At 35.3% G+C, this 18,818-nt stretch overlaps 1 protein-coding gene across 4 annotated transcripts in view; it reads left to right on the top strand.

The window, feature by feature from the left end:
• clocka (clock circadian regulator a) overlaps positions 1 to 18,818 on the top strand; it is an 81,998-nt gene that overhangs the window by 12,566 nt on the left and 50,614 nt on the right. For all 4 annotated transcript variants that reach the window (XM_067383659.1, XM_067383662.1, XM_067383663.1 and 1 more), the window contains exon 2: positions 2,509 to 2,607. The gene's annotated coding sequence lies outside the window, so the exon portion shown is untranslated. The remainder of the gene's footprint in view (positions 1 to 2,508; positions 2,608 to 18,818) is intronic.

The following is an 18,818-nucleotide window of genomic DNA, read 5'->3' on the forward strand; positions in this document are numbered from 1 at the left end:
TTTGTGATAAGTTACGCCTGTTCTTTTCATGACGCGTGTCTCGGCGGAGGGTGGGACTAAATATTCGCCACAACTGACTGCTAACTGGCATTCAGATCTGCCTCCATTTAGTAAGCAACACCTAACTTCCTACTATCCAATAAATTCCTGAAGGATGAAATCAAGTCCCGCCCTATATTTTCTTTCTCATTCCAGAAGCCGCTTCACTTTATACGTCACAACAGAGAAAAGACTATCACAATTTCTGTTTTTCACCAAAATAAAAGTTGGATGGTTTAAAGGGTTAGTTCACCCAAAAATTAAAATAATGTCATTACTCACCCTCATGGCGTTCCACACCCGGAAGACTTTCGTTAATCTTCGGAACACAAATTAAGATATTTTTGTTGAAATCTGATGGCTCAGTGAGGCCTGCATAACCAGCAATGACATTTCCTCTCTCAAGATCCATTAATATACTAAAAACATATTTAAATTGGTTCATGTGAGTACAGTGGTTCAATATTAATATTATAAAGCAATGAGAATATTTTTGGTGTGCCAAAAAAACAAAATAATGATTTATATGGTGATGGCCGATTTCACTGCTTCAGGAAGCTTCGGAGCGTTATGAATCTTTTGTGTTGAATTATGATTCGGATCGCGTGTCAAACCACCAAACTGCTGAAATCATGTGACTTTGGCACTCCAAACTGATTCGAACCGAAGATTTGTAATGCTCCGAAGCTTCATTAAGCAGTGTTTTAAAAACGGCCGTCACAATATAATTCATTATTTTGTTTTTTTGGTGCACAAAAAATATTCTTGTCTCTTTATAATATTAATATTGACTCACATGAACTGATTTAAATATGTTTTTAGTACATTAATGGATCTCGAGAGAGGAAATGTAATTGCTGGCTATGCAAGCCTCACTGAGCCATCGGATTTCAACAAAAATATCTTAATTTGTGTTCCGAAGATTAATGAAGGTCTTACGGGTGTGGAAAGACATGAGTAATTAATGAAATTATTTTCATTTTTGGGTGAACTAACCCTTTAATGTTTGACAATGAAGAAATTAAGACAGCCATAAATATTTTATTTATATAAAATATTGAAATGTTACCTTAGTACTGTGACGTATTATTATTATATTTATTTTTATATTGAAACATTACAATAATAAACTCCTTTCTCATTTTGTTTAATATTTTTCTTTTGTTATTATTATTATATTCATATTGAGATATAATAACATTCCTTTTGCCAAATTGTGCAGCCTACAAAAAAGAACACAACCTGAAGCTTTTTTTAAATTACATTTTAAATCGCAATCACAATTTTTTTTTTTTTTTCAGTAAAATACCAATTAAATTTTTGCCTCAAATCGTGCCGCTCAAAGTTAACTTGTTAGTAAGTTCTTCAAACAAAACTCTACTGCCTGGTAAATTTCCAGGTGTACTGATAAAATACCCTGTTTTTGCTTAATCCTTGTTGTGTAAAGTCAGTAAGATTCAGTAACAGTAAAAACAGTTGCAGCCATTATTTAACTGATTAACTTCCTATAAACCGTTAAGAGCCCTTAACACACTAATCAAAAACTTCTCCCTAAGACAAGGCTATTTTTCCATATTATTTGAAATGATAAACCTTCATAGGTCTCCCTTTAATATTAAACAGGCAAGCTGTATTTTGACCAGGGTAGTTTGCCGATATATTTAGTCACCAGACACTTTAATCCAGTGCCACTAACAGTACTATAATTGCTGTGCGATGTCCCACTAGAGACTGTTGGGGACAGTGGTAATGGGGGGTCAGTTTACTCTCAGCTTTTTTACTCTCAGTCCTTGTTACCGTCTCCCTAGAACAAATCGATTTTGTTGTTATATTCGGATAAAAACTGTAAAATGAATAAATGTACTTGGGAGTGAACCTGATCCTTCTGTGTTACCAGCCAGTTGTCAGCTCTTCAGAGCTTAGATTTCCCTTTTGGGTTGGACTCAATTTATGTTTAGAGGCAAAAGGAGCAACGGCAAGATGTTTGCATGGAGGGACAGTATTTTGTCACAGTGCAGTGGGAGGCCCATGATTTGGGTGGGTGTGTATGTGTGAAGACTCAGAATGACCCAAATGTTTTAGTTGTGATTTCATCTCTAATCAGAACCTCTGGGACAAGTGGAGAGACTAGCGGGTGGACTCAGAACACTTCTTTGAACTAGACACATACACAGCAGCACACCACACATTTAAAACCGTGACCTGGTTTGTTGACACATTTCGCTGCAGAATAATAGTCAGCAAATTGTCATTTAAATATTCTTAAAGCTTACACGCACAGACTCCCAAAATCTCAGAGAGAGACTGCTGTGGTTAAGGTTACGTGCATTCAAACAGCTTCTTTTGTTTTTTTTGTTCTTCTTGATATTGCCATTTATTTCTAAATGTCAGAATAAAGTAAAGTGGATAAACCTGATGTACGCTCACCTTAAGAAAAGTGTGCTTAACAACTTCTTTTTGCTTTTGCAGGGTTTCCATTGTCATTGGATTTGAGTTATTTTGTTTGGACTTAAAACGCTCAATGACAATCTACAAGAGCCCTTCTGCAACTTTTCCAACCTAAAGAAGGTAAGGTGAAAAATGGTGAAATATTCTTTTTAAAACGGTTTAACAGTACCCAAATGAAGAGAATTCAAAGACATGACTGTATTGTGGCAGGCGAAGGCATTGAATAAACATTGAATAATAAATGTATTGTTGTTTTTGGCCATTGCATCACGTCCGTGGCATGTTAGAAAGAGTTCACGTGTCCTGTGTGAATGGCTTCTTAGTCATTTTGTGCTACCTCTATCTTGTTATTATAATATGATGGGCTGTGTGCTTATGGCAGTGTTGTGATTTTCATGTTGACTGCACTCCAATCTTGCTGAGGGTTTGACTCACTTAATAGCTTAATAACCTGCAAGCCCCGGAGCTGAAACCACAAATGGCTGAACTGGAGAAAGATGGAGAATAGCGTTGATTTGCGAGGAGGATGTATTTATTCGGTTATATATACGGGCAATTCCAGCGTTATGGACGTGACATTTGGAGTCAAAACTTGAAATATAAACGCTCAAAGAATGCATTTAATAGTAACATATTGAACCGTCTATTTATATATTCATAATCCCTTACTAAAGGAGTCCAGACATTAGAAAAATGTCAGTCTATTCAACTGTTTTATATTTTAGATGAGGGAAATATACAGCGTTACGGACGTGACAAAAAAAGTCACTAAGATTTGGGTGACAACATATTTTTTAAGAATTCTGTGAATTACATTGAGCAAACCAAAAGTAATACTGCCCACTGAATGAAGAAGGGTTGGCTCTCCACAGAGCATAAAATAATAATTTTATTTAATTTTTCATGTTCGCATTAATGAGGAAAAAACAATGTTACGGATGTGACAGTTTTCCGTTACGGATGTGACCGGTCTGAAAGCGGCACAAAAGACTTGGTTTAAAACTGCTTTAAAACTTTCACAGAGACCTCAAGCAAGCATTTAAACCACCAAATACTGAAATCTGGGATACCAGTATGGTAAGACTCCACAATTTATCAAGTTTTTACTAAACTTTATACAAATGTAACGTTATACTCTGTAGTGCAAAAGGTTATGGATTAGACCTATTTCTCATGTTGACCAGCATGTGCGTTGTTCAAGAATCAATTTAGAGACCATGATTTTCCTTCTTACAGAACTGCTTGCTAAAATACATTGACAAATATTTATGTTTATCATAAAGCAGTTTAAAATCGCATGTTTTCCCCACAGTCAGGTGAACCGATTGACACTATTGCCAATCGCAATCATGTCAGTTTTATGTTTTGTGTCTAAATGACCACACGGTTTTTCGTCTAGTTTTCAGAGTTTAAAGCGGAGTCTTGAGTCAAAATGATCAAACTTTATTTCAAGTCAAAATTATTGCAATCTTATTATTTTCATTTTGTCAGCTTGATCGCGCGGATTGTGATCAATATAGGCTAGGCTATTCATTTTTAACCAACCGGTAACGCGACATCCCAATTCTCGAGGGAAGTGTCCTATGAGACACAATGCTCTTCTATAAGTTGTACTGTATCATATAGGCCTACCTTTTGATGTTCATATTTCGTTCTCTGGCAAGAGGAAGAGAAGATCGGTTCATGTGCACCTGATCCGCCGCTTACAGGCGCTGCAGTAGCTAATCTGTCACGCGCCGTAGGCTATTAAAGAGCGACATCTATTGTTTAAATTTTGTTATAAAATCGACTGAATTTGAAAGTTAAACCTTTTTCATATTAAAACTAACAAAGCACAAAGAGTATTGCGATTATTGGATATGTTCTGATATGGTAAGCCTGAAACAGATGATAGCAATATAAAGAAGCAAACTCATAGGATTTAATATGAAGCGTCCGTAACGGTCACGTCCGTAACGCTTATTATGGTTGTTCAGAGCAACGTAGTGAAATGAATTGTTGATCCTAATAAGCATAAACATAATTTAGCTTTGCATATAAAGTTTCAAGTTATTTGCATTTATAATTGTTATATGACATAAACTTAATCTTTAAAACGTTACGGACGTGACAGAGTTCTGAAGCGTCCTGACCTCTTTATTCTAGCTCTTATAAATTCATCAGGCAGTGCTGTTATGACTAAATGAGTGTATTTATTTCTCAGGCATGCCTCCATCTTTCTACACAATGCTTACTGCTAAAATAAAGTTTAAAAAATGGGGTCTTTGATCCCTTTTTTGAAAGCATGAAATATGGTTGGTTGAAAATTTAATTTAAGCATTGTTGCTTACCACATATATTGTGGATAAACAAGGCAATTTTCTTAAAATTTCTGTTAGAGCACATTAATACAGTATATTACAGACCTAAATGGACAATTTAAAAAGGGTTTTGTTCTTTTGGTTAAAACTTTTTTTTTTCATGGTAAAGATGACCTTTGCGTGGAATTGCCCATACACGGTTTGGTTTTGGAAGAGAATGGCAACCAGTCTGTAACTAAAGTAAATTGCAAATGAGTTATAATGATTTTCTTTAACAGATTTTTTAGAGATATTATTAACAGATTTTTGAAGTAAGATACTAGTGTTAGTTAATTACTACTGTACACACAACACACTTTTAATATCATTCAAAAGTTGGGGTTGTGTTTTTATTTATAATTTTTTTTTTTGAAAGATTATTATGCTCACCAAGGCTGTTTTAAAAAATCCAGTAATATTGTGAAATAGTAGTTCAATTAATAATAAATTGTTACATAATCATTCAGAAATCATTGTACTATATGCTAATTTGGTGCTCAAGACACTTATTATTATCAGTGTTGTTTTGCAGCTTAATATTTTGGTGGAAACCGTGATTTTTTTTTTTCTTTTTTTTCTTTTTTTTAGGATTCTTTGTGGAACTTATAATAGAAAAAAATAATAAAAAACTGCATTTATTTAGAAATCTTTTCTAGAAATATAGAAATCTTTTTTAACAGTGTTTACTGTCACTTTTGATCAATTAATGCATTTTTGCTGTATAAAAGTATTAATTACTTGAAAAAAATCTTACTGACCTCAAACTTTTGAACAACATTCATCTGGAATAAAAAAGAAATAAACAAATGACTAAGATTAATCAATAATAATATTATATATTTAGTATTTTGTTTTATTCAGTATACTAAGTCAAGTAAACTACACATGTATGGATGATGTTACATTTAAAAATACATATTTGGTTGTACAAATTATAATTGCACTCACTTAAATTAAAAAAACTGTGACAAAATGTACAAGAATTATTGCATTTATCCATTTTAATGAGTTAAATCGAACACGCACTCTTTTATGGCGTGCACCAGTCAAAAAGACCCAAAATTTAGAAACTTCATGTAAGAACCAAAATCATTGTGGTTAACAGACTTAATTAAGCAACAAGTTTTACAAAGAAACATTGTAAACGTCCATTTGCATTCCAGTGCAGCTGCAGTGGGAATGCTTTTCTTATTGTTATTCAGATTTCGCACAGCTGGTTTGTAATTTTTCAGACCTGTAGTGTAATTTGCATGAAGATGCCATGCTTGCATTTGTAAATGACGTATGTAGCACTAAGTGTTGCTTCTGTATTTCCATGTGGATGGATGTGGCTGTAGGCTACAGTGCTGATTTGGGATTCGGAACTGAGAAAAAAACCTTCCCTGGAGATCCCACATACACACACGGTTTCCTATGATCTCAGTGTCTAGGCTTCAGCCCACCTCACGTCACACTCATTTCTGTGTTTTTCTCTCACTAGGAGGAAAAGGGGTGATTGTGCGCTAGGGAAAAGTGTGGAATTGGAGAGGCCAATGACTCGGCAGAAATCGCCTGCCCTTCATAAAAATGCAGCGTGTCGTTTTTGAATCCACAAAACTGTATTTTTACTCCGAGGATGGCGTGGCTTTGCTGACGACAGGCCTTCATGTCTGTGGCATCTAAAGCAAGCCTGTCAGCTGAATGCTAATTTTATATTCTGGTCACTAAAGACCTGCAGGATATTGTAAGTGTTGCCTGGGAATACAGTATGCTAACGGTTCTTTGAACGCTTCTGACCACTGTGGGGGAAAACAAAGGCAGCAGCTATTTGCAGTAAGTTAAAGTAGCATATTTTCTTAGCGATAGATGCTATTTACACTGAGTTTAAATAGCAATAGATTCTTTTACACTAAGTGACAATAGAATCATTTTCTTAGCGATGTGCTATTTAGACTACATGAAAATAGCCATAGATTCTATTTACACTATGTAAAAGTAACAGTATTTCCTTTGCAATAAGTATAAATAGTAGTTATATGCTATTTACACTTAAATAGTGTCAGTTACTATTTGCACCTCAGTATTGTTGTACATTAAAGGGATAGTTCACCCAAAAATGAAAAATTATTCCAAATTTACTCATCCTCAAGCCATCCTAGGTGTATATCACTATCTTCTATCAGATGAACACAATCTGAGATATATTTAAAAATATCCTTTGTCCTCCAAGGTTTATAATTGTTGTGAATGGCTGCCCACATTTTGAAGACAAAAAAATGCATCCATCCATTAAAAAAATAAATAAATAAATGAATACATATGACTCCACGGGGTTAATAAAGGCCTTCTGAAGCGAATCGATGCTTTTGTGTAAGACAAGTATCCTTATTTAAAGGGGTCATGAACTACGTTGGTTTATTGTTTTTATAATGTTTCCTGGGGTGCACTTATAATGTTAGTATGCTTTTTACATCCAAAATTGTCATAATTTATAAATAAAAGGCATTTTTCCTACCCTGATTTTAGCTCTCTGATTTGAACGCTCCGTTTTAAGGGGCGTGTCTGCTGTGAGACTTCAGTGTAAACGCCCACTGCTGTAATTGGCTAACATCTTTCCATTTGAAATAGCCAAGTATTACACTCTCTTTTAGCACATTTTTTACTATTACAGCTCTCAAGGTTATCTAATCGTGAAAAGTGTTGCATTACATTTGTAGATCTATGACATTATATTCAGATCGTGGCATGAAAAGTTGCAGAGATGAACACTGTGTAGTCGATCACAGACATGTTGAGCGCATGAAAGCAGTGATCTCGTCATTGCAACTTAATTTCTGTACACTAACAAATGCTTTCATCTTCACTAACATTGCAAACGCGATATAACTAAAAGATTTGTTGAATAAAACGGGAGTTTTGTGCGTCAGTCACTGATAAATCCGCACTGTTTGATTGACAGCTTCAGCACGCGCTGCTCCAACAATAGCAGAGTTTTCTTTGATCGCTTTCTTTATATAATTTAATTAACATTAAATGATAGATTATTTTTATATAGAGCTCATTTCCCAGTACGTTCAGCAAATTCAAGTTTTGAGAATGTTTGCGATCACGAATATGAGCCCATTCGTGATCTCAAACATATTCTCAAAACTGTCTTCAAAATCAATATTTTGATCACTGATAGCTTCACCAGATCCTGCATCAGTGACAAAGACACTCATATTTGATTGCATTCAGTACTTCCTCTGCAGTAAATCGCTGAGCCATTTCATGTTTTGCCTATTCTTTCGTTTTCTGTCTAAATGAAACGTCACTTCATCATTGTTTGTCAGACATTGCCACCTTGTGAACTGCGCTTATTCTGACATTAAAGGTTGAATTATTGTTGTGCAGAAAAAAAAAATATGTACACTGATACACACCTCGGGTCGTTAGCGACCCCATACAATTTTTTACAAAAAATGAATAGGTAAATAGGCATTCTTTTATAATTTTATGATATTTTTCTTGTTATATTGTTCATAATGAATTGATTGAGGAATACTAAGAAGGTTGATGTCTAACTTTAAAAAATTAATGAGAAGGAGGGAAGTGAATGATGTCCCGAGTCGATAAAGACCTGAGGTATGCATTTAAGGTTTAATTTTAATTAAAAAAACACATTCTCTGTGAACTGCCCCTAAACGTACATGTCTTCAGGATATATTGTTCATTAACAACCTTTTCCAACTGTTAAAATATGACAAATTTTGTTAATACCTGATTAAAGTGTAGGGTTCTGTTGTATTAAAAAAAAGTATCATTGCGACTGCACCAATTAATGGCCAAACATAGAGCATCCTGTGGTTTGACATTTTAGACGATTCAATTACATATGCTCAAAAATGTGGAGGAACACTTTTGTCATCCAATTAGTCCTCCAATTGGAAGTTGTTAAAAAAATAAATGGTGAAAGTATAAGCCATATGAGTAAATGTAAATGTTTAGATTCAGTGTAGTGCTTCATTCTCTTGTTTTTGTTGTTTTGCTCCCTGTATATGTATTTCTTAGCATGTTAAGGATAAAAAGTATTTTAGAGCTCATTAGTAGGAATCAGAATGACACACACACACACACATATTTTTTTTATTTTTTTTTTTTGAGTCATTTTTTGAAATGTCAATTAGTTAAGATATTAACTTGCATTTAACATTCTTGTGCTCTTTTTGCATAATTTAATTATTAATCATTTAATTACACATTTTAATTTAAGTACTTAACTTTTGATTAATTTAGTAGACATTCTTATCCAAAGCAACTGAAGAATGCCCTGTTTTTGCTTTTTCATATTTATCTGAAATTCTGAAATTTTGTTCATTTGAGTCATTTCAGCTCAGAAACTGTAGGTCGCATTTTTGAGGAAAGTCTGATTCTGAAGATTTGAAGGGAGATAAAACTGTTTGATTCGTCTAGTGGTTGCTTTATTCTTAATTATTAATAACTTAAAACAATAAAACCAGTAGCTGAATCAGGCAGTTTTCTTTCCATTCAAATCTTGTGTGTGTTTATATATGGTGTTTGTGTATATTACCATAGTTATATTATAGTTACTTCTGAGAAAAGTGGGAGGAGAGAACGTAATGGATTACAACTGTAAATGTGGTGCTTGAAAATCTTTATAATGTTTGTTTTCATGCGTTTGTGCTGACAAATTGGCCTAGTAATTATTTTGTGTATCATTCTTCATTTTGCTTGATTTTTGATGCGTTAAATATGGTAATTATAAATTATTAGTGGGTTATTCAGCTCCTCTTGGTGCCTATTGTTTATGTATTTGCATGATTGTGCAGTTTTTGTGTGTTTTCTAAATCATTCAGGTGTAACAAGTGAGTAAGGGAGAGGAAATAGTATGTTTGTCTACGTTTGACCTGTGGACACAATCAGCCGCCTTTAGACTGGGAGAGGCTCACGTGAGCTTGGCTATAACAATAAATAGAAGCAAACAGGTACACACGTGAGACCTTTAAACTGAATAACACAATGTCTAATGTTGTTTTACTATTAAAATTAATATTAATTAATATTTTGAATTATCTTTTTGTCACTTTTATTACTTGTCATTTTTTTAATTTTAATTTTAAGTTTTAGTAATTTTAGGACATCTACTTATACATATTTCAGTTGGTTACGAAGACGACGTTTCTCATTTTTAAAAGTGAACTGTGAAAGTCTGTAAGCATTAAAATATGCACTGTTTCAAAATCTACCTGAAAAGTGTTAAACTTTGTGACGGTATCAAAACATTGCCATTTTTGAGTATACCAACCAGCTGAACACTTCATTGCTCCACCAATGGTGTGAGATTGGATCGGGACAATCTATTTGACCAATAGCAGATGGGGGGAATGTTTGGGAAACCTGTTTCCGATTCTGTTTTTGAGGCACTAGCTTAGTATGCCAGTCCAGATGCTCATAGAGGTGAATCAATCCATCACCTGCATAAACAGACCCCGATCTTCTGTGTAAGTTCCAGCAAATCTGTTTTAATGAACAGTTTTGACATCTTTATAAGTCACCTTATTTTGCCTCTAATCCTTATTCCATTCTCCCGTGCTCACTGCCTCCCTCTGGCTGGGATCAGAGCTGACCCACTTGGCGTCAGTGCCAGCGGTTGGCTTCTCGCCGTTCCTCTGAAAGACCAGACCAACAGCCGCAGCAACTTCACCGTGGGGCCTCCTGCCAGCTGCACCATGGGGCCCTGCCAGTGGCGTCGTGAGGCCCTGCCAGTGGAAAGCAGTATTGCTCAGACATTTTCCTGTCTGGAGACTGCTGGACATTCATACTAACAAAGGGAGCTTTTGTGAGATCCAGGCACAGGGGCTTGAGGTTGACTGCAAGCCCACAGAAGGGACTCTTAACCCTGGGAAATCAGGGTGTGGTGGCATAAAGTGAAACAAAAATGACCTTTAGTTGGTGATTATCACGTGCAGGACAGATAATCGGCACAGAGATTAGCGATGGCCATGAGTACTTGGAAATAACAACAATAATTGATAATGAAAAACACAACACAGCTTATATTTAAGCTTGAAAAGTCCAGCATCTATACACTGTCAAATGGATGCTTATTTTATTTTATTTTATTCGTTTTTTTGTGGCATTGTACACGGTACTTTGCAATTCGTTTGGGATAAAAGGGAGTGGCAATTTGTGTCTGAACAGAAGACACAAGTCTTTTAGATAAACTATTTTTATCTTGGCAACATTTTAAAAATGTAATGTTCGTGTGCACTAACGGATGCGATGTCCAAAAGTGTATAAATGATACATAGACCAATATAGTGCATCCAGAACTTGCCTTTATCATGAGGTGCATGTATTAGGTACTCAAGTGGTCAAAATGACAAGAGTGTACGTCCTTGACACAGTTGAACATGTTTTTCTTGTAATGTTGTGGAAGTTAAACCTTTGATAAATTCTTACGAAACTGATTGTTCACAAAGTAAATGCAACTCGTCTATATGGGCATCTGCCTTATTTGACTAGCTTCTCCCAAGTGGCAAATCAATTTTCCAGCCAATAGGAATATGGGAAGCATTTTCTTGTCTTTATTTTCTTGTATTTATTTTTTTCTAAAAGTTGGTAAGCCTATATTGATGCAGTGACTGCATTAAAATATCAATAACATAACACACCAATAAGCCAAAAATTGCATTCATGTTATGACCAATAAATGACTGATATTAAAATTCTATGCTATTTTGTGCTATAAGTGAATTTAGGCATTACAACATTATAATGTACAGTAGAAAAATTTTAAAGGGTTAGTTCACCCAAAATGAAAATTCTGTCATTAAAGGTGATAGAGAGGATTTTTTCATCGACTGAGAATCCAAAGACTGTTAGTGAGTTTTTGAAATGAGCACATGCGTGAGAACAACCCCCCTCCTTCACAGCTCATTTCAAGGGAACGCCTCCCAAAACTCGTGCACGAGTATTGGAACACGAGTGTTTACCACCGGCATTCGCTGTGTCGTGTTAGTGGATTCATTATGTCAGACTCACTGCAGGTAACTCATAATCTGCAGTTGTTACTCCTGTCTCCTGACAGAAACATTGCATGCGGCGCCTGTGGAGTGTGGAAAGTTACTGGAGCGCGCAGCCGCACTCGTCTCTCACAAGGAACGTCACGGCAGCGATTGACAAGCCAGAGGGCCAATCGTTTATACAATGATCGCGTAAACGATTGGCTGATGTTTTTAAGGCTCTACCTCGTGCACAGCTGATGTATATTAATATTATTCCTTTCAGTGCACCTAATAAATAGTCTTTTATCAGTTAGTAAAGAGTTTCAAGTAATATTGCAAAAATGTATAAAACAAAACATCCTCTTTAGCACCTTTAATTACTCTCCCTCATGTTGTTCCAAACCTGTAAGACTATTGTTCATCTTCGGATCACAAATGATCTTTTTAATGAAATCTGAGAGTTTTCTGTCCCTCTATTGACAGCCTACGCAACTACCACTTTCAAACCCCAGAAAGGTAGTAAAGACATCATAAAAGTGATCCATGTGAAGCGAGTGCTTCGTTTGCTCAAAAAAGCATAATATACCACTTTATTAACAAAATATTAATCTCCATCGCGTGTTCACGAGAGCACCACAATGCATGTGTATTGTTGACGGGAAAACAGACTTTGCGTGAACGTGTGTTGGAGATTCATATTTTGTAAATAAAGTGGTAAATTATGTAGATCGCTTCATAAAATTTAAAGGGATGGTTCACCCAAAAATGAAAATTCTGTCTCACCCTCAAGTTGTTCCAAACCTGTATAAATTTTTTTGTTCTTTTGAACACAAAGGAAGATATTTTGAAGAAATTTTGTGACCAGGCTGCTTTGGGGCACCATTGACTTCCATAGTAGAAAAAAAAAATACTATGGAAGTCAATGGTGCCCCAGAACTGTTCAGTTTCCCACATTCTTCAAAATATCTTCCTTTTTGGTTCAACAGAACAAATACATTTATACAGATTTGGAACAACCTGAGGATGAGTAAATGATGACAGAATTTTCATTTTTGGGTGAACTATCCCTTTAAGTTAAACCACTGGAGTCACATGGATTACTGATGTCTTTACTGCCTTTCTGGGGCTTAAAAGTAGTAGTTGCGTTGGCTGTCAATGGAGGTAAAGAAAAACTCTAGAATTTATTTAAAAAGATCTTCATTTGTTTTCTGAAGACGAATAAAAGTCTTACTGGTTTGGAACGACATGAGGGTGAGTAATTAATGACAGAATTTTCATTTTTGGCTGAACTAACAAATAATGAGTAGTTCACCCAAAACTGTTAGTTTACTCACCCTCAGGCCATCCAAGATGTAGGTGACTTTCTTTCTTCAGTAGAACACTATGATTTTAAGCAGACACAAGCAACACAAAATGAATACCTACTGATCCTGAGGTCTTATAAAGCGATTTAAAATATATTCAGTATTTTTGGATCACGACCCTTTAATATGTCTGATTTATTGAGTGCAGTGTGGAAAATGTGTGCAGAGGTTTCTGGGAGTGACAGTGCATTGTTTTATGCCTGAAGTGTTGGCACTTTTTATATAAACACCTCTCCGCTGTGTTTGGATTTTAGAGAACCCATTAAATAGATGTGTTTACTGCTTCATCACTTCACTGTCACCCTGACATTTGTGTGTAGGGCTGTAGAATGAAAAGTAAGCGTGATTTCCCTCCATAAAATGTACTGTTAATTTGTTTCTGCTTAAACTGTGTGTCATCTCTCTTGTAAGAGAGCATGTATATTAGTAGCGTTATTCGCCGTGTGTAAAAGATGAGCATTGTTTGATCCGAATTAATGCTTTGGTTTGGATTGTACAGTATGTGAATGTATTGTCACTAAGCTAGACTAAAATTTGCTTGTGTTTGTGTGGATCTTCACTTCCCTGTGTGTGTGTGTCTAAGCCATGACTGGTTTTAAATGTCGACCGTGGTTGCTTATGGATTGATCGCCATGGTAACGGTGTTGCAGTCATCCCCGCTCCCGCCCTGTGAGAGCGTTTGACACAGACGGCAATCCCAGCCTGTCTTTGAAGTGCCACTTTTGCTCTGTCACTAATACTATCATCACCATTTCAACTACCATACCCATCAACATGTTTGTGAAAAGCAATTCTCGATGCATCTCATGTTTTCAGCAAGAGCGTAGGGATACATATTTTTGCTGAATTTTGGAATTTTTGGTAAAGCTTCTGCATTCAATTTTGTTTACGCTCACCAGCCACTCTAGATAAAAATACAGGGGTCAAAACGATTTGTCACACTTTATTCTGTTGCATCTCATTCTCACAATGTTGTAGCTTCTTTTAGCCTTTTTTGTCCTTGACTGTTGAACTTATCTGAAGGCGCATGTTTGTTCGCAGTGTGAGCACACCTTTTCCTAGTATATGTGCAGTAGCAGATGTGCTCTCCATGCCCTTTTTGCAGCGTATCACATCATTTCTGTAATGTTTTGTGCTGCATAGTGTTTGTTTTTCAAAAACCAGAATTAAGTTTATTTAAAATTCCAATTATAAATATTTGTTTAAATCACAATTAATAATAATAATAATAATAATTATAATAATAATGTACTATTATTATTACTATATTATTATTTTTATCTATAAATATTTTATTAAAAATATATATGTATATTTATATATATATGATTGAATTTTTTATTTTGATAATTCTAGTTACATCAGTTTTGGTAATTGAAGACGTTGTTGTCGTCGTCGTCGTCGTCGACGACGATTGTCGACAAAGGTGATAATAATAATTCTGAAGATAGTCTGATTTTAATTTGCTGTAAAAATCAAAAGTTTTATTTTTTTATTTTATCTAAAAATATTTATTAATTTATTTGTATAATTTTATATCTAATAGGATTTTTTTTTTTTTGATGATGATGATGATGATGATGATGATGACGATGACGACGACGGTGGAAATGATAATTGAAGACATTCTGAATTTAATTTGCTGCAAAAACCAAACGTTTTTGTTTTGTTTTATTTTAATAACATATATAATTATAGAAATATTTTTTAAATAAAATGTATAAATAATTTTAGATAAGAAAAATAAAATAAAGCTTTTGATTTTTGCTGTAAATTAAATTCAGAATGTCTTCAGAATTATTTTTTATTATCATCATCTTCATCACTGTCATTGTCATCATTATCAACAACATCAGCCTTGCCCAGATCTGTAGTGCATTTATTTTATTTTATTTTATTTCATTTCATTTCATTTCATTTCATTTCATTTCATTTCATTTCATTTCATTTCATTTCATTTCATTTTGATTTATTTGATTTTAATTTATTTGATTTTAATTTATTTGATTTTAATTTATTTGATTTGATTTGATTTGATTTGATTTTATAAAAGACGTCCAGAGGTGTGACGTAAATGGGGTTTGCACTGAGTGAGTGAGAAATCCCTTGCCTTTTCAGATTTTTAGGAGGGAAGTTGTTTCAGGATGATAAGGAGAAATATGGCTTGCTTACTGCACTGTGTTGACAATTTAACCAATCTTATCTATACGATAACTACACCTAAAGATAACGCAATGTCACTAGAAAAGAACATCCACATGTTTCCAGGGAAAATGGTGTTAAAGTGGACTTTATAAAGGGCAGAGGAGAGCAGCGCTATAAATGGAAACCCTGTCTACATACCTAAGCATGGGAATCACTGCGCAGCAGATTTGGGCATAAGGGTTTCCTCATGATTTCAGTGCACATTAATCGTTTTTTTCAGCTGTGGTCATATGTTGTGAGGAAAAGTATAAATCTAACCAATATCTGTGTTTCAGCTGGTTGTTTGTTTTATTTTTGTGATTAATCCAGGTAGCCATACATTTCACAAATAGCAAAGAACCTCTTTTGAAGAGCGTTTCTAGATGATTGTGTAGATTGCTGCATGAGTAATGGAGAAAATGCTGAGAGAGAGAGAATATGAGAGGGAAACTCTGCAGTGGAGGAATTCAGCACATCTATTTTTACCCTGCTTGGTGAGAGTGGTTGCTATGGCATTGCCGATGGGCACCGTTGTCATGCCGGCGTCTCCGTGCGTGCAGAGCTGCACCGAAGATCCATGCTGGAGTGACTCACATCCTCAGAGCTTTACTGACCTACATCTGAGAGAACACACACACAGCGAGCCTGTAGAGACTCGATTTGACTGAGAGAAGGGAGAAAAGAGAGAGTGAGAATGTGTAGGCACCTTGCATGAATTTATTAAAAAATGGAAAGCAGACTGTGTGATGGAAAAAAATAAAAAGAATGAACAGGAACGGAACAGAAAAAGCCATGTTTGGTTATCTTGACTGGATACAGTTAGTAATGTGGGTGATTAAGTGTGTTGAAATGAGACAGAGTTTAAGGAAAAACTTACAAAAAAATGTCTTGTGTAAAACACAAAAAAAGTTTTAGGTATCTTAATACATGTTGCGACACATGTCGTTATGCGTTACAATTTCAGACGCTTTTAACCGAAGACATTTGCATTGCATTCCAGGTATACATTTTATCAGTTCATACATTTCCCAAGAATTGAATCCACAAGCTTTAGGTTGCTTGTGCCATATGCTCTGTTGAGATACAGGAATGCGACCAGTGCTGTAATCACTAAACTGAAACTGTTAGAAACTTTTAGAAAACTTAGTAAAACATGCAATGCGAGTGGATGTCTGTTTATCACAGCTGACACGCAACAAAATGCTTCACGAAAAATAAAGCACAGATGATGAACGAGCGACAAGGAAGCACAAAAAAATGAACGTACAGTACACAAGAGTAAATACAAACAACAGTTTGTTGTTAGTCGCCAACAGTACAGCAGCTCCAGACAATCAAAACCCAGTGTTACACGAGAAGTAATCAAAGCAGCCTCCACGTCTGTTTTCAGGCCTTCCCACTTAGCTCTCTTCAGCACTGGAAAGCTTTTATAATATAAACACGGGTCCTAAAGCACTTGCCCAGGCATAAACCTTCATTCCAGTGATATTCTTTTGAGCTCTTTTGTATTGTGTCCCATCTCTCATTCTGCAGTTTTTTTTTTATTATTATTATTTTTAAATCTCCCTCTTGCTTATTCTCTCTCCTCAACCGTCATACAGTATAAATAATCAGTATAAGTAATCAAAATGCATGTGCTGTGGGTAAATAAAATGGAATAGCCTCACGGACAGTAATGAAATGATTTTAGTTAAACCATATTGTTGATGTAAATAATACTAGAAAAATAAAAGTGCTAGTTATTATGTCGATTTTTAATTTTTTTTTTAAAAGAAACATCTAAAATTAATAGTATAGTTTACAGTTTGTAAACTGAAGCGCCTTGTTAGTGAGTAATTAACTCATGAAATGCAATAAACATAATTTTACAACTTAGTTGCACAAGGCTGTGAATGCACAAGCAAACTTGACTGTGCTAGTCATGGTGTAACTCTGTGGTGGATATGCTCTTCCCGTAACAACACGCCAAAACACAGGCACGCAAATATTTCACAACATTCTTTTACAGTCATGTTCTCATTATAATTTTATGTAGCCTGAATGACAGATTTGCTCTGCACATGTTGCCCTTAAAGGTACAATATGTAAGAATTTAGCAGTAAAATATCCAAAAACTACTAGGCCAGTGTTATATATATTTTGTTCACTTGAGAACTTACAATATCCCAATTGTTTGCAACTATTTGGAAATTGTTAGAAAATTGCAGTTTTAACCAAGGCTCCGGGACGTGTGAGTCGCCGCCTGTCAATTGCGTCATACTCACGTTGCCCTCAGTTTCCGATTTTATTTTGCAGAACACCAAAGACGCTTTAATATTTACATGTTTTACCAGACAAGGGAACAACAGTTTTGATATATTTATAGACAGAAAAACTAATTATTTTTATATAGCTCAACACGTTTAGTCTTATTGTTTAAATCTAATTTTCTTGATTTTTTTGCGAGTACCATGCTTTACCATGCCTCAGAGAAAAACACTATTTTGTGAAGTAGCTAACATAGCATAATCAGATGCAGCTTTATTTTTAGTAACAGTAATACAGCATTTTCTCCATCATGCGTTTTAAAATTAATTCCAAGCCATTTATCAACACAAGCCATTCAGCATTTAAAATAATGTTTTAAAATCAATCTATCTTACTACAGTGTGTCTCACATCAGCCGCTGAGCGAACACACCGTGTAACGTTAAAACATTTTCAACACACTCAAATGTATCTGATAAACAGTGCTGCGTTACCTCATACTCATGACTGGAAAAGCAGAAGCCGCGCCGGCGACTGTCATTAATAAAGTTCCGCTGCCCGTGAGGCATGTGTTGCGCAATCGCTCCAGCGGCCTCGTTCAGCTCCCACAACACTCGGTCCTGCTCTGCTTCATACTACAATAACGTTAATAATTGCATCCATGAACATGATTTCTTCCTGAGTCCTATCCTGATTATTTTATACCGGCTGTGATGTGAAGACCACATGTCCCAAGCAACCTCTAGCGACCTCTAGCGGACAGACAATTTTGCATATTGCACTTTTAACTGTATTTTCCTTTTCAGAGTGATTTCAATCATATTTCAAGCAATTCAAGACTATCATGACTATCTCAGCTGAAGGAAATAATCCATTATTTATTGGCTATAATATATCAGCCAAATTTTCTTATCGGGACGATAATGATAAAATTAAAAATGATCATATACCTGATGCCACTATGGTGGCCGATATATCATGCATCCCTACTAAAATTATTAGGGCTGGGTAGGGCTGGACGATTAATCGAAAAGTAATCGAAACCGAAATTCAGAACCTCTAACCGACATAATTTTCCCATTTCGGTTATTTCGTTTTTTAATCCTGTTAATACTTCTCGCTTAAAAACATACTACCACATGTGTAGCCACGTGACTCTGCCCCGTCCAGTCAACACAGAGGTGAACGCAGAGTCAACACACAGTGTCGAGC

This window comes from Chanodichthys erythropterus, chromosome 4 (assembly GCF_024489055.1).
Source record: "Chanodichthys erythropterus isolate Z2021 chromosome 4, ASM2448905v1, whole genome shotgun sequence".
In the NCBI taxonomy this organism is placed as follows: Eukaryota; Metazoa; Chordata; class Actinopteri; order Cypriniformes; family Xenocyprididae; genus Chanodichthys; species Chanodichthys erythropterus.